The sequence below is a fragment of the Nelumbo lutea genome, chromosome 1, assembly GCF_056320005.1.
Source record: "Nelumbo lutea isolate HS-2025 chromosome 1, American lotus-T2T, whole genome shotgun sequence".
In the NCBI taxonomy this organism is placed as follows: Eukaryota; Viridiplantae; Streptophyta; class Magnoliopsida; order Proteales; family Nelumbonaceae; genus Nelumbo; species Nelumbo lutea.
The window spans coordinates 219,420,323-219,431,244 of NC_142684.1; positions in this window are offsets into that span (position 1 = coordinate 219,420,323).

A 10,922-nucleotide genomic window follows, 5' to 3' on the forward strand; every position below is an offset into this window, starting at 1 on the left:
TGTTTCGGGAACCCCACCTTTTTAATAAAAAAAAACATATTTTTAACTTCCCAAATAATCAAGATTTGAAAAAAAAAACTAAAATAAAAAAGTGTTTCTCGTGTTTCTAAGTACCGATACGATACTGCCGATATACAGTAGCGTATTGATACTTTGAACCTTGCTTTTATCCATGTCTTTTTGTTTAGCCTAAATCTCTTCTAAACCCTTATTCCTTTAGGGTCTATTTGATTGCTGAGAAAATTGGACTAAGAAATGATGGGATGAGAAATGTTGGGATGAGAAAAGGAAATTTTATTTTCTCAATTAGTTATATTGTGTTTGTTTGCTGAGAAAATTTGTGAGAAAATCCACTTTCTAGTATTTGTTTGCTGAGAAAATTTTTCTCAACTAAAAAAATGCATGTAATTTACTTTTATGACAACTTGCACCCCCCCAAATGTATGACACATATGATTGAACTTGCCATGTGGCATGATAGTGTTATTAAACTTGTTCATTCAAAAATTTTACTTAAAAAGAGTAAGAAATGCTTAATTATTTGGACCTGCTCATTCATCATAGAATTTGTTCATAGGTCTACTCAATGTACTCATCCATAAATAACTTGTTCATGCATTCATAAAAGAAACTACTAGGAACTAAAATTGCTCTATTATTTGGACATGTTGGTACATCAAAGAAGTTGCATTCAATAACACATTTCATTCAAAAAGTCATACTTACATCAATAAATCATTTGAATTTGTCTTTAACCTGTAATTAGTTCATCAATGCCAATAGTTCAACCTATTCATTCCATGTAGTCATAATCATCCATATACCAATAAATCCATTTATGGTAAAATATAACCATTCATTCCACCTAATACAAGTAGATTGACCATTGCAAAAAAAAGGGACAACAATAAAATTGCCAATGCATCCCCAAAAAATATACAAAATGGAAGCAAAGGCTCAACCATCAAGACAAGTTTTTGTCATATATAATTAGTACCTAGTTTGTTAATAAATGTGAGTTATAATAGTTTAAGTCTTTTATCAATCCCTTCAATATGGAGGCCCTAACTTCATTTGAAGCCATGCCTTTCTCAAATTTGGCTCCACTCCATAAAATGTCATAACTCGACTTTCAGACTCAACTAAGAAGTCATATGCTTTTATAAAAAATGCCATTGAACATCCTTCTAGGCTCATAACATCGGCATACACATTTTCCTTGCTAAATAAATCAAACCCTCTCTCAACTACATATGCAAGTTTCCTAAGATGTGTAGCAATGTCTTGCACTTGTTCAACAACAATTGCAGCATATGACTTCCGTTTTCCTAAAACTCTTCCTTCTGCAAAACTATTTCCCTCAACCGGCTTTGCTTGAAGGTTAGGATCTCTAGAATTCTCAGCCTCATCAATGTCATCAAACACATGCTCAACATTTGGTGTTGCACTAGTGGTAGTTGCAGAAATTGCATTTTGCTTATTTAGCTCCTTGGCTGTAAAGGCATTATTTCCAATCACTTGATCATTTCCACATACCAATGCCAATTGGTCATAGTTTGGAATACTTTTTCATCTAAACTGCTTTGCCTCTAGATGTGCCTGCTCATTTACCATGGGAATTCCATAATAAATCACCTTTCGTACTAATAATTCATCTTTCATATAATTTGTAAACCAAGTGTTTAAAGTATAAGTGTTGTTAATCTATTTTACTTCAATATATGTAGCCCAAACATCAAGTGTTGCATCTATTGTCTTGGTTGAATCATTCCACACAAAGCCACTTTGATTCAAAATGTTTTTTAATATTACAAAATTTTGCTTGATTGTTTTCATCCTATTTCATATGTGTCCTTGAGTACATTCAGCTGAAAACTTAGTGCTAATAGCACGTGACGCTACAGTTTAAGCCGGTGATTTGAAACTTTTGTCAATCTTGTTTCCAAGGTTGACCTGCTCAACAAGTGTGTCAATGAGTAAATTATCCATGTCCTATGTCCAACTCATATTTGTTTTTCCAGTCTTGTTTTTAGGCTGAGAACTAGAAGAGTCTATTTCTGTTTCATGACAATCAAATCAATAATGCAAATCAATAATATATATCCATAACACCAATTAATACAAGGTATTTTTGTATAAATAGCAATAGGCAATTAGTAAAATCAAACATCATAATCAGTTAAAGAAGTTAGTGTACAAAGAAAAAAAGTTATACAACAAAAGTTATATTAGAAAGAAAGAGTTAAACAATAGGAAGAAATTAATGCCGATCCCTAGATCGATACAAGTCATAATCAACCCACATTTGGGTAGCTATTTCTTCTCTGAGACGAATTCCTTCCCTTTATTGTTCATTTCTACTAGCTCGTTGAGATAGTTGGGAGATTTGTGTATTGTTTGCTCTATCATCATTTAAATCATCAATTCCTACACCATCCTCACTATCAACTGCTTCTCGACCATACTGACGCATGATGAAATCATACGAATCCACACCCATGGCATTGTTGTGTAAGATGCAGCATGCAGACACAATCTTCACCTATGACTTAAAAGGGTAATGTTGCTGAGATACCAAGATTGGAAAGTGTTTCTTCAATACCCCAAAGATCCATTCAACGGCATTTCTAAGTGGTGAGTTTCGAAGGTTGAATAGTTCTTTTGGGTTCTCATGTTGATGTGCACCCCATTCCTTTAGATGGTCCCGTGTGTTTTGATATGGTGTAATGAACCCCATCTTTAATGAAAATCCTGCATCTATAAGATAATATTTACCTATTTAAAATATAAAAAGTTAGAAAACACATACATACTTAATTATTAAATAAAAATGTCTCTTGTGAGAGTTTATTACTACCTTGAGGGACCTCTAATTTATGCTCTCTCCTCAGAGCATTGTTAAGCATGTGAGAATCCGATGCAGCACCCTCCCAACCAGGTAATACATATGTGAACAACAAATTGAAAGTGCATGCAACAAGGATGTTTTGTGTGGGATAAGATTTATGACCTCGAAACCTAACAACATCAGTAGAAGGGACTTTCACAGGGAGGTGTGAGCCATCGATTGCCCCAACACAATCCTGCCAATAGATTTAAGTTTTTTATTATTCTTTTTTTTTTGTTTATACATCATAAAGAAGACTTTATCACTTAATTACCTTGAAATATGGCCAAAAATCATGTCGGTTTCTAATTTCTGGAGGTGTTTCAGTACCACTTGGTTGAATCAAATACCTATCCTCCAAGCTCAACAAAGCATTCAATACGTTGTTGAAATGACGGCTCACAATCTCACCAGACCGACTGAAATGAAAGCCCATTGTTCTATTCCAAATGTTGTGTGCCAATATGTATAGGAAGCGTGCCACTTGTTCTTCTACCGTGCACCTCATTGTATCATGTATTCTTCCTATCTCACGAATAATCTTGCATAGCCTTGCAAAGGCTGCTTTTCCCATTCTCAATTGGTTATAACAATCTATTTCTTTTTGTCCATATAATCTATCAAATAAATCTTTTCGTTCGAAATCCCGGTTCGTAGATGGTTCCCAATCAATATAATCCACATATTCTTGCAACAATGAAAATGTAACTACAACCATAGCAGTTGCAGCCCCAACAATTGCATAAAGCAAATTTTGATCCATCTATTCATAGAAAATAAATAAACAAATAAATAAATAAATTGGGGAATTCATTCTAGAATGCCTATATAATTTACATGCTGAAAAAGTAAATACTCTCTTTAATGACTCAAATACCAGTTAGGAAAACTAATGACTCAAAAAAAGCTTCAAAATTTTACAACAATAATCACACTACCCATCAATATATATTTAGAAAATCTCATATTTGACATGTCAGCTCCTATGTCACTTCCTTTCAGGAAAAAAATTATATCTAAAAATAAATTATCAATATTTTTGGCATATGAAAGTATGAATATGAAGAATACACCCTCAAACAAAGATTATAACTCCACTCCCTTCTTTCTAGTGTTCTAAAAGAAAGGAAGCAATAAAACACACAAAAGTATAAGAAATACAAAATAATTTGTAGAAAACATTTGGATACATCTCTAATATCATATATTCACCATATAAAACAAAAACAAGTGTAACAAATAAGTAATTTTTATAGACAAACAAGTGACTGATTGTAGGAAGCTACCTTGGAGCTAGATTGTATGTGATATATCAGATTATATATACTAACCTAGGAACATTGGTACAAATTTTATTGTATTTGCATCTCTCAAAGTTCTGATCTATGGTCATACAACATGCAATAACCTGAAACAAAACAGAGAAGCACGCAATAGCTATGCTGAAGTACTGAAAAAGCTTTTACAGGTTTATACTTAATAATGCTGAAATCAATAAACAAGGCTTGTGAATCTGTTTTAGCTAGAATTGTTTATTTAAACTTTTATACATTTAATGTCACAAACCTAAACTAGTTTAATGACCTAAACCTCATACTCAAATAATTGCATAAAATACTTCTTGTAGTATGAATAACCAAGCAAAGATTATCACGGGCTTATAGACCTATAAAGATTAAACCTTCAAATCCCACAAGATTTACATCCTTGACCTCTGAATCATACTTTTTCCTGCTAACCTCTAAAATGTAAAAAATTTCAGAATTCATTGGTCAATTTATGTGCTATCGAGTGTGGCCTAAGGTTTTGGTAGTTGCTAATAAAACTATAATAAACAAGAGGCTGACAAATTGGGTGACATGGTCAGATGACAATAGGCACCATGTGTACAGTGTACATGGTTTCTTTCTGTCCATATTGTCCTCGGAAACATACACATTTTCAAACATTCTTTTGTTTCTTTCTATCCATATTGTCCAGATCACTAAAGCTAGACCTGCTCTCCAAATTACCTTGCCTTCTTTCGAAAGCCATTCAAATGCCACATCTGAAGGACTACTAACACAAGCAGGAATCCTTTTTTCCTATTCATTGATAATTGGATACTCATCTCATTGCATAAAGTACAAAAGGGAAGGTTTGGTTTCAAGGCTACTCCCACCAAGGTTGGTTTCACCAGGGCCAACCAAGGCTAGTTCTCTGAGTCGGTTCAAGTAGGATAAACCCATAAACCCTAGAACTGGCTTAGTATTTATTTCTTCTTGATACTAAACCATATGAGCTAGGTTTCTCCTAGGCAAGACATGATGTATAGGAGGTGGTGGCTTGATAGCAGTGATAGGTAATTCTTAGTAAATTGGAAAGAATTCAAGGGTGGACTATCCATTGGATTGGAATGTAATTTCTTTCTTCTCTTTCCATGAAGTTAATTTTCCCCAGGCAGAGAAAGCACCATACCTCCAAGAGGATAACAGATCAGCTATAGAACAGGGTAAGACCCACTGGATATGAAAGAGCCCAAAGAAATGACACCACACCCGATAAGTAAGTAAGTAGTGAATCAACAAATGATTTACAGATTCAGAAGTTGACCCACATAAGCCACTAGTACCTTTGAAGGTCAAGCCTTGCTTTAGTAAAACATCCACTATTTGAACTTTACCCCTTGCTGCAAGCCATAAGAAAGAGATAATCTCTGAGGAAACCTGAGACTTCCAAAACCAGGATCAAGCCACTTTAAAACCATTACCAAGCTTGGCTGCACAACAAGATTTAATAGTGAATCATCCATTCTTTTCACAAGTCCACACTCTAGTATCACTAGAGTTCAGATTGACTTGAACCTCCTGCAAACTCCCTAACATTTTTTTTTTTTGATAATTAACTCCCTAATAGATTTTGGAGTGCATCCACCTCCCAATCATTTAAGTTTCCTTTGATACTTGGGGAACCAAACTAACTGACCATTAACAAACTCCAAGAAATCCCCTTACCACACCATCTCTGTTAAAGGCAATGGAGAACAAAGTCAAAAAAGCCTCGGCTAAAGGCTGATCTAAACACCAAATTTCCTTCCAAAAGTAGACTCTGCTTCCCTCCCCTACTTTAAATTTTATGTCTTTGAAACAGAGGAAGGCGCACCACAATACCTTTCCACACACTAGTGCCATGGGAAAGGTGAGAAGGGAGAGCAGACCAACCTAGGAGCTACCATTCTTACCCTCAATTACTTGCCTCCATAGCCATTTACAAAGAAAAGCATCAGTCACCCCTCTCAACCTCCTCACACCCACACCACTACAATCCTTGGGAGTACAAATGGAATACCATAAAACCAAGTGTAGCTTCTTGTCCTCTCTAGGACCTACCAAAGGAGATCCTTTCTTAATTTCTCCAGTGTAATAGCCACAGAGGCGAGTAAGGAAAACAGAGAGAAGTAATAGGTAGGCAAGCTAGATAGAACACTCTGAATTATTCATGATTCATAAAAACCAAAAGAAAATAATGTAGCAACATAAAAAAAGAAAAAACTACGTTGCAGAGAAAATGTTTAATGCCTTCCTAATTCCCTACAAATTCATTCCTTGTTATGATTTTTCTTCTCTGGCAATAGCATAGATTTCAAATGACACAGCAATTTTGAAGTTTGCTTGTTGCTACACGAACAATTTTGAAGCAATAAAACACAAGGGGTTCTTAGAGCTTGGGGTGTAAGGTAAGGTACAAGGTGAAGTACTCTCAGAGTTCTCCATTCATAAAACACTATATAAATATGAATTTTCAAAGCAAGTTTGAAAAGGAACCTAAGCATGTTGCAAGTTTACATGGAACTTGACTTTGATAAATAAAAAATAGCAAGTTTTTTTTTTCTTTTTCTTTTTCTCAATGGTTAGAATGCTAATTCATTTTTCTTTTGTTTTGATACAGGAAGCACATAAGACAATATTTACATTTTACTTCCTAGCACCATCCCATTGAATAAAATTATATACAATCTGAACAATGCAATCAAGTTTCAGCATGAATTTGATCATATCAAATCAAAGAAACAAGTTTTGTTCTTCTGACTCAACAAACAAAGCTTGTTAGAAAATATTCTGTATTTGTAAATGCAAATATTCCAATTTAAAGACACTTTATTTAAAGGGGAAAACACATAAAAATTTTGAAGTACATGAATAGGATCAATGGCTCAAAATTATTATTAAACCAAATTGCATTTTCAAATGTTTTTAGCTTTTCTTTCTTCCCCATCTATCTCTCCCTAAAAAAAGAAGTTAAAAAAAGTATATTAGAATAATAGGTTAAGATAAGATATAGCCTAGTATGCAGTATCAACTGTTACCAACTTTACCTGAATAGCAAACCTGAACCTACAGAACTTCCTTACATTCAGAAGAGACTTCTTAAATAAGATAGTTAATTCGTTTTACCAATTTGATCAGCTTAAAATCAAGTTTCTGATTTTTTGATAAGAAATTCACTATCGTTAACTAGATTTGACTAGTACTAACTCAATCAATGTAAAGTTTTACTTGAGTAATTTAGACACAATAGCTCGCCTTGATTAGAAATAAGTGTTACAAACTCCACTAAGTGCGCCTTGATTAGAAATACTCAAATCCTATGTTGGGGAAAAGCAAAAAAGCAGAACAACAAATAAATGAATAAAATCACATAAACAGATAATAACATCATTTTTTAGAGAGAAAAAACAAAACCCAAATATCTTATACATGCAATAAAATGAATCCAAACGAAATGAATCCAAACCAAAATATCTCCCATCGATTTCATAAACAAACACCTTATACCATCACAACTCAAACCATCAAAAATACCCTATGCACATGAATAATTTCTAACTACATTTAACCTTCTAACATACCCAAAATCCCCATTTCCATTTATAATCATCAAAATCCCCATTTCTTCGATTCAAAGAGAGAAGATGGTTTTTCTATTTCAAGATTTTGGCTCGGATCAACAATGACATCAGAAAGAAAACACACCTCGCTAAGAAGGGGCGGTATTCAGCCTTCCATTGTTCCTGCTAGAGAGAGAATTGTTCGCTGAGAAGGGGTAGTGTTCAGCCTTCCACTGTTCCTGCTCGGATCAACAGTGACATCAGAAAGAAAACACACTTCACTGAGCAAGAACCATGGAACGAAAAACAACAAAAAAAGGGTAGAACAGGACCGCTAGAGAGAGGGATTCATGGATCTTGTGTTACCTTCCATAGAGATGGCCGGAGAAGCTACCAGAGATATGGTCGTTGGAACAGCGGCTTCAAAGGGGAGACAAGCTTGTCGACTTCTTGCTCTGACAAACCCGATAGATTTTCTTAGCCTTTTCTTTTCTCACCGGGGGTCGCACCACCCGCTCACTAAATTTTGGGATCCCGCATCCCTCTAGTTTATCATCCCAAAACACTGTTTACCAGTAAACAAACACAAGAAAGAAAGAATCATTCGGGAATATTCCCTTTTCTCATCCCTTTCTCAGCAATCAAACAGAGACCCTTAGAATGTGTTTGGTTTGAAGGAAAAAATAGGGAAAGAGAATTTGTAAATATTAACCTACCCTTTCCTTCCTTTCCCTACTTTTTCCTTCAAACCAAACATAGCCTTCATGTATAATAAATCACTTCTAAGTTTTAAATAGCATAGGTGGTGGTATTCTATGCACATGCCCTTTCTTCATTTTCAGATATCTCCTCAATCAGTCTATCTAATAATGTCAAAAGTTTCTCCTCCGGCACTTGACATATTTTGTTCCCTGACATGTCCAGAACTTCAAATAAATCAACACGGTTCAAGCATTTAATTTTGTCAAAGAGAGAATTCCATCCCTCTTCTACCCACCAGGCATAAGTTCATTTAAATCCTGTCCTTTGTATCTATGTTCCTCCACAAAGACAGATTGAGAATGCCCAAGCTTCTCCAATTCTGCATTTCTCATCTAGAGACCAGTCTACATGTTGGAAATGCATGCTTCCAGGAACAAATTTTGTCTTGCAACCAAATAAATGTATTTGGTTGCAAGAAGTTTCAAGGGCCAATGTCTTCTCCTGTAAATCTTCAAGGATTCTGCAATGGTCCAACTTTAGCTTCCCTATTTCAATCCTCTAGATCTTCATGAAATCTTTTGTGTTCAGTTCTGCTTGCAGCCTACAAACAGAACATTCCAGATCTTCATGAAATCTTTTGTCTCAATCTTCAATGACTTATTTTCCTTGGATTAGAAGAATAATCCAATGCTACTTCCTTTGTGCTCAGATCTTCATGAAATCTTTTCTTTCCAATCTCAAGCACTTGAACCCACGCCACCAGCCTTTTCTTATCTTCCAGGCCTCAGTAAGCTCATTTTGACTCAAGCAGGGAACTTCTTTTAGGCCCCGTTCGCTTTTTGGTAAGCTACTTACCCAGGTAAATGCAGTTACTTGGGTAAGTTTTTCCTGAGAAACACTTATCCGGGTAAGTACATTTACCCATGTTCTTTATTTCTCATGTAAATAAGGCATTGACCATTTTAACCATAAAAATCCATTATTAAAAAGGGCATTTTTGTCCCAATCAAGTGTTGGCAACTTTTCCCCTAGGTGGGAAAATTATTTACCCACCTAGGAGATGGGTATCCGGGTAAGTGATACCCAGGAAAATAAACTTTCCCTGGTCCCCACATAAATCTGAAAAGAGAACATGGGATTCTTGGTCAATGGGAACCAAAATCCCATTGACCAACTTTCCCCCTTCTCAAAATCCCAAAAAAAAATGCCCTCTTAATGATTGAATGTCCTGTTCAGCGGATATATTCACTTTATCCATCTATGTGATTCTTATGCTATTTTGCTTTAGCTTTAGCAATAGGCCATGCCTGTCATTATGTGCTTGATTAGCTTCATTTTATCCATCTACCATAAGTAAAATCAGTTCTTATTCATATTATCAAGCACATCTGCAAGTCTACATCGCTCTCTCACCAGATGATCATCTTTTTGGAAGCTCATCTGTTTCAAAACTGATGTCATTGCACACCACTCTACCACTCTACCACCTCTGTATGCACAATCTCATTGCAACTCTTTTCAATCTCTAAGCAGTATTCCTTATAACCAAGAAATAATTGGGTTTGATCCAATTGTGCATTACCAACACGAATACTACAAGAATTGCAACCAATGTCTTTGACATAGTGCTGGCCTTACATTCTCGTACAGTGAATTATCTTCTCTGCAACAATTGCAGTGACAGGTAAGGTGCAAGTGACCACATTGTTTTAGTTGGTAATTTTCGTATTCAAGAATACACACGCAAAAAAAAAAAAAGTTTGATTGACAAATGAAAAAATTCCATGTCCTTGACATAGAGCAGGAGAAATGACCTTTGGGTACGCATTAGACTTGTTAAACATATTATGGATGAACTACACTTATTTCCTACAAAGCTTTCTCCAACTCCAAATACTGTGTCAAGTATGAGTCAGGTTATACCTTTATATTGTACATCAGACAGTAAGAAAAATGCTAGATTTCAGCTATAAAAGATAAACGTGAAATTTAACTATATTGATTTTAAAGCTCATTCTTTCTGTTCTTTTCGACAGTTCCAAGAGTTTAATGGTTCTGCTACTTTATTGTCCAATTATATTAATGATGTGGCATTGATGTTGCCATTGAACCTATGACATGACTGATAATATACAAGTATGGGAGATATTTTTGATGTATAGCTGCAATGTCTTATGGATAAATGTGATTAGCATTCTTGTGAAAAGAATATCTACTTGCAACAAGCCATATAGCCACACATTGGCAACATCTCAGTTCAGGAAATTCTATATTTTATTTATTCAGAGGGACTATTAATATAAGGACTTCCTGACAAGTTAAATTATATTATAATTCACTACTGCGAAAAAAATCCACATTTCTTTCTTTTTATCAAATTAGAACTTGGATCAAGATCTCGTGATATGACTTTATAGATCAACAAAGTGATCAGATGGCTTATTTCAGGCAACTCCTTTCTAATGT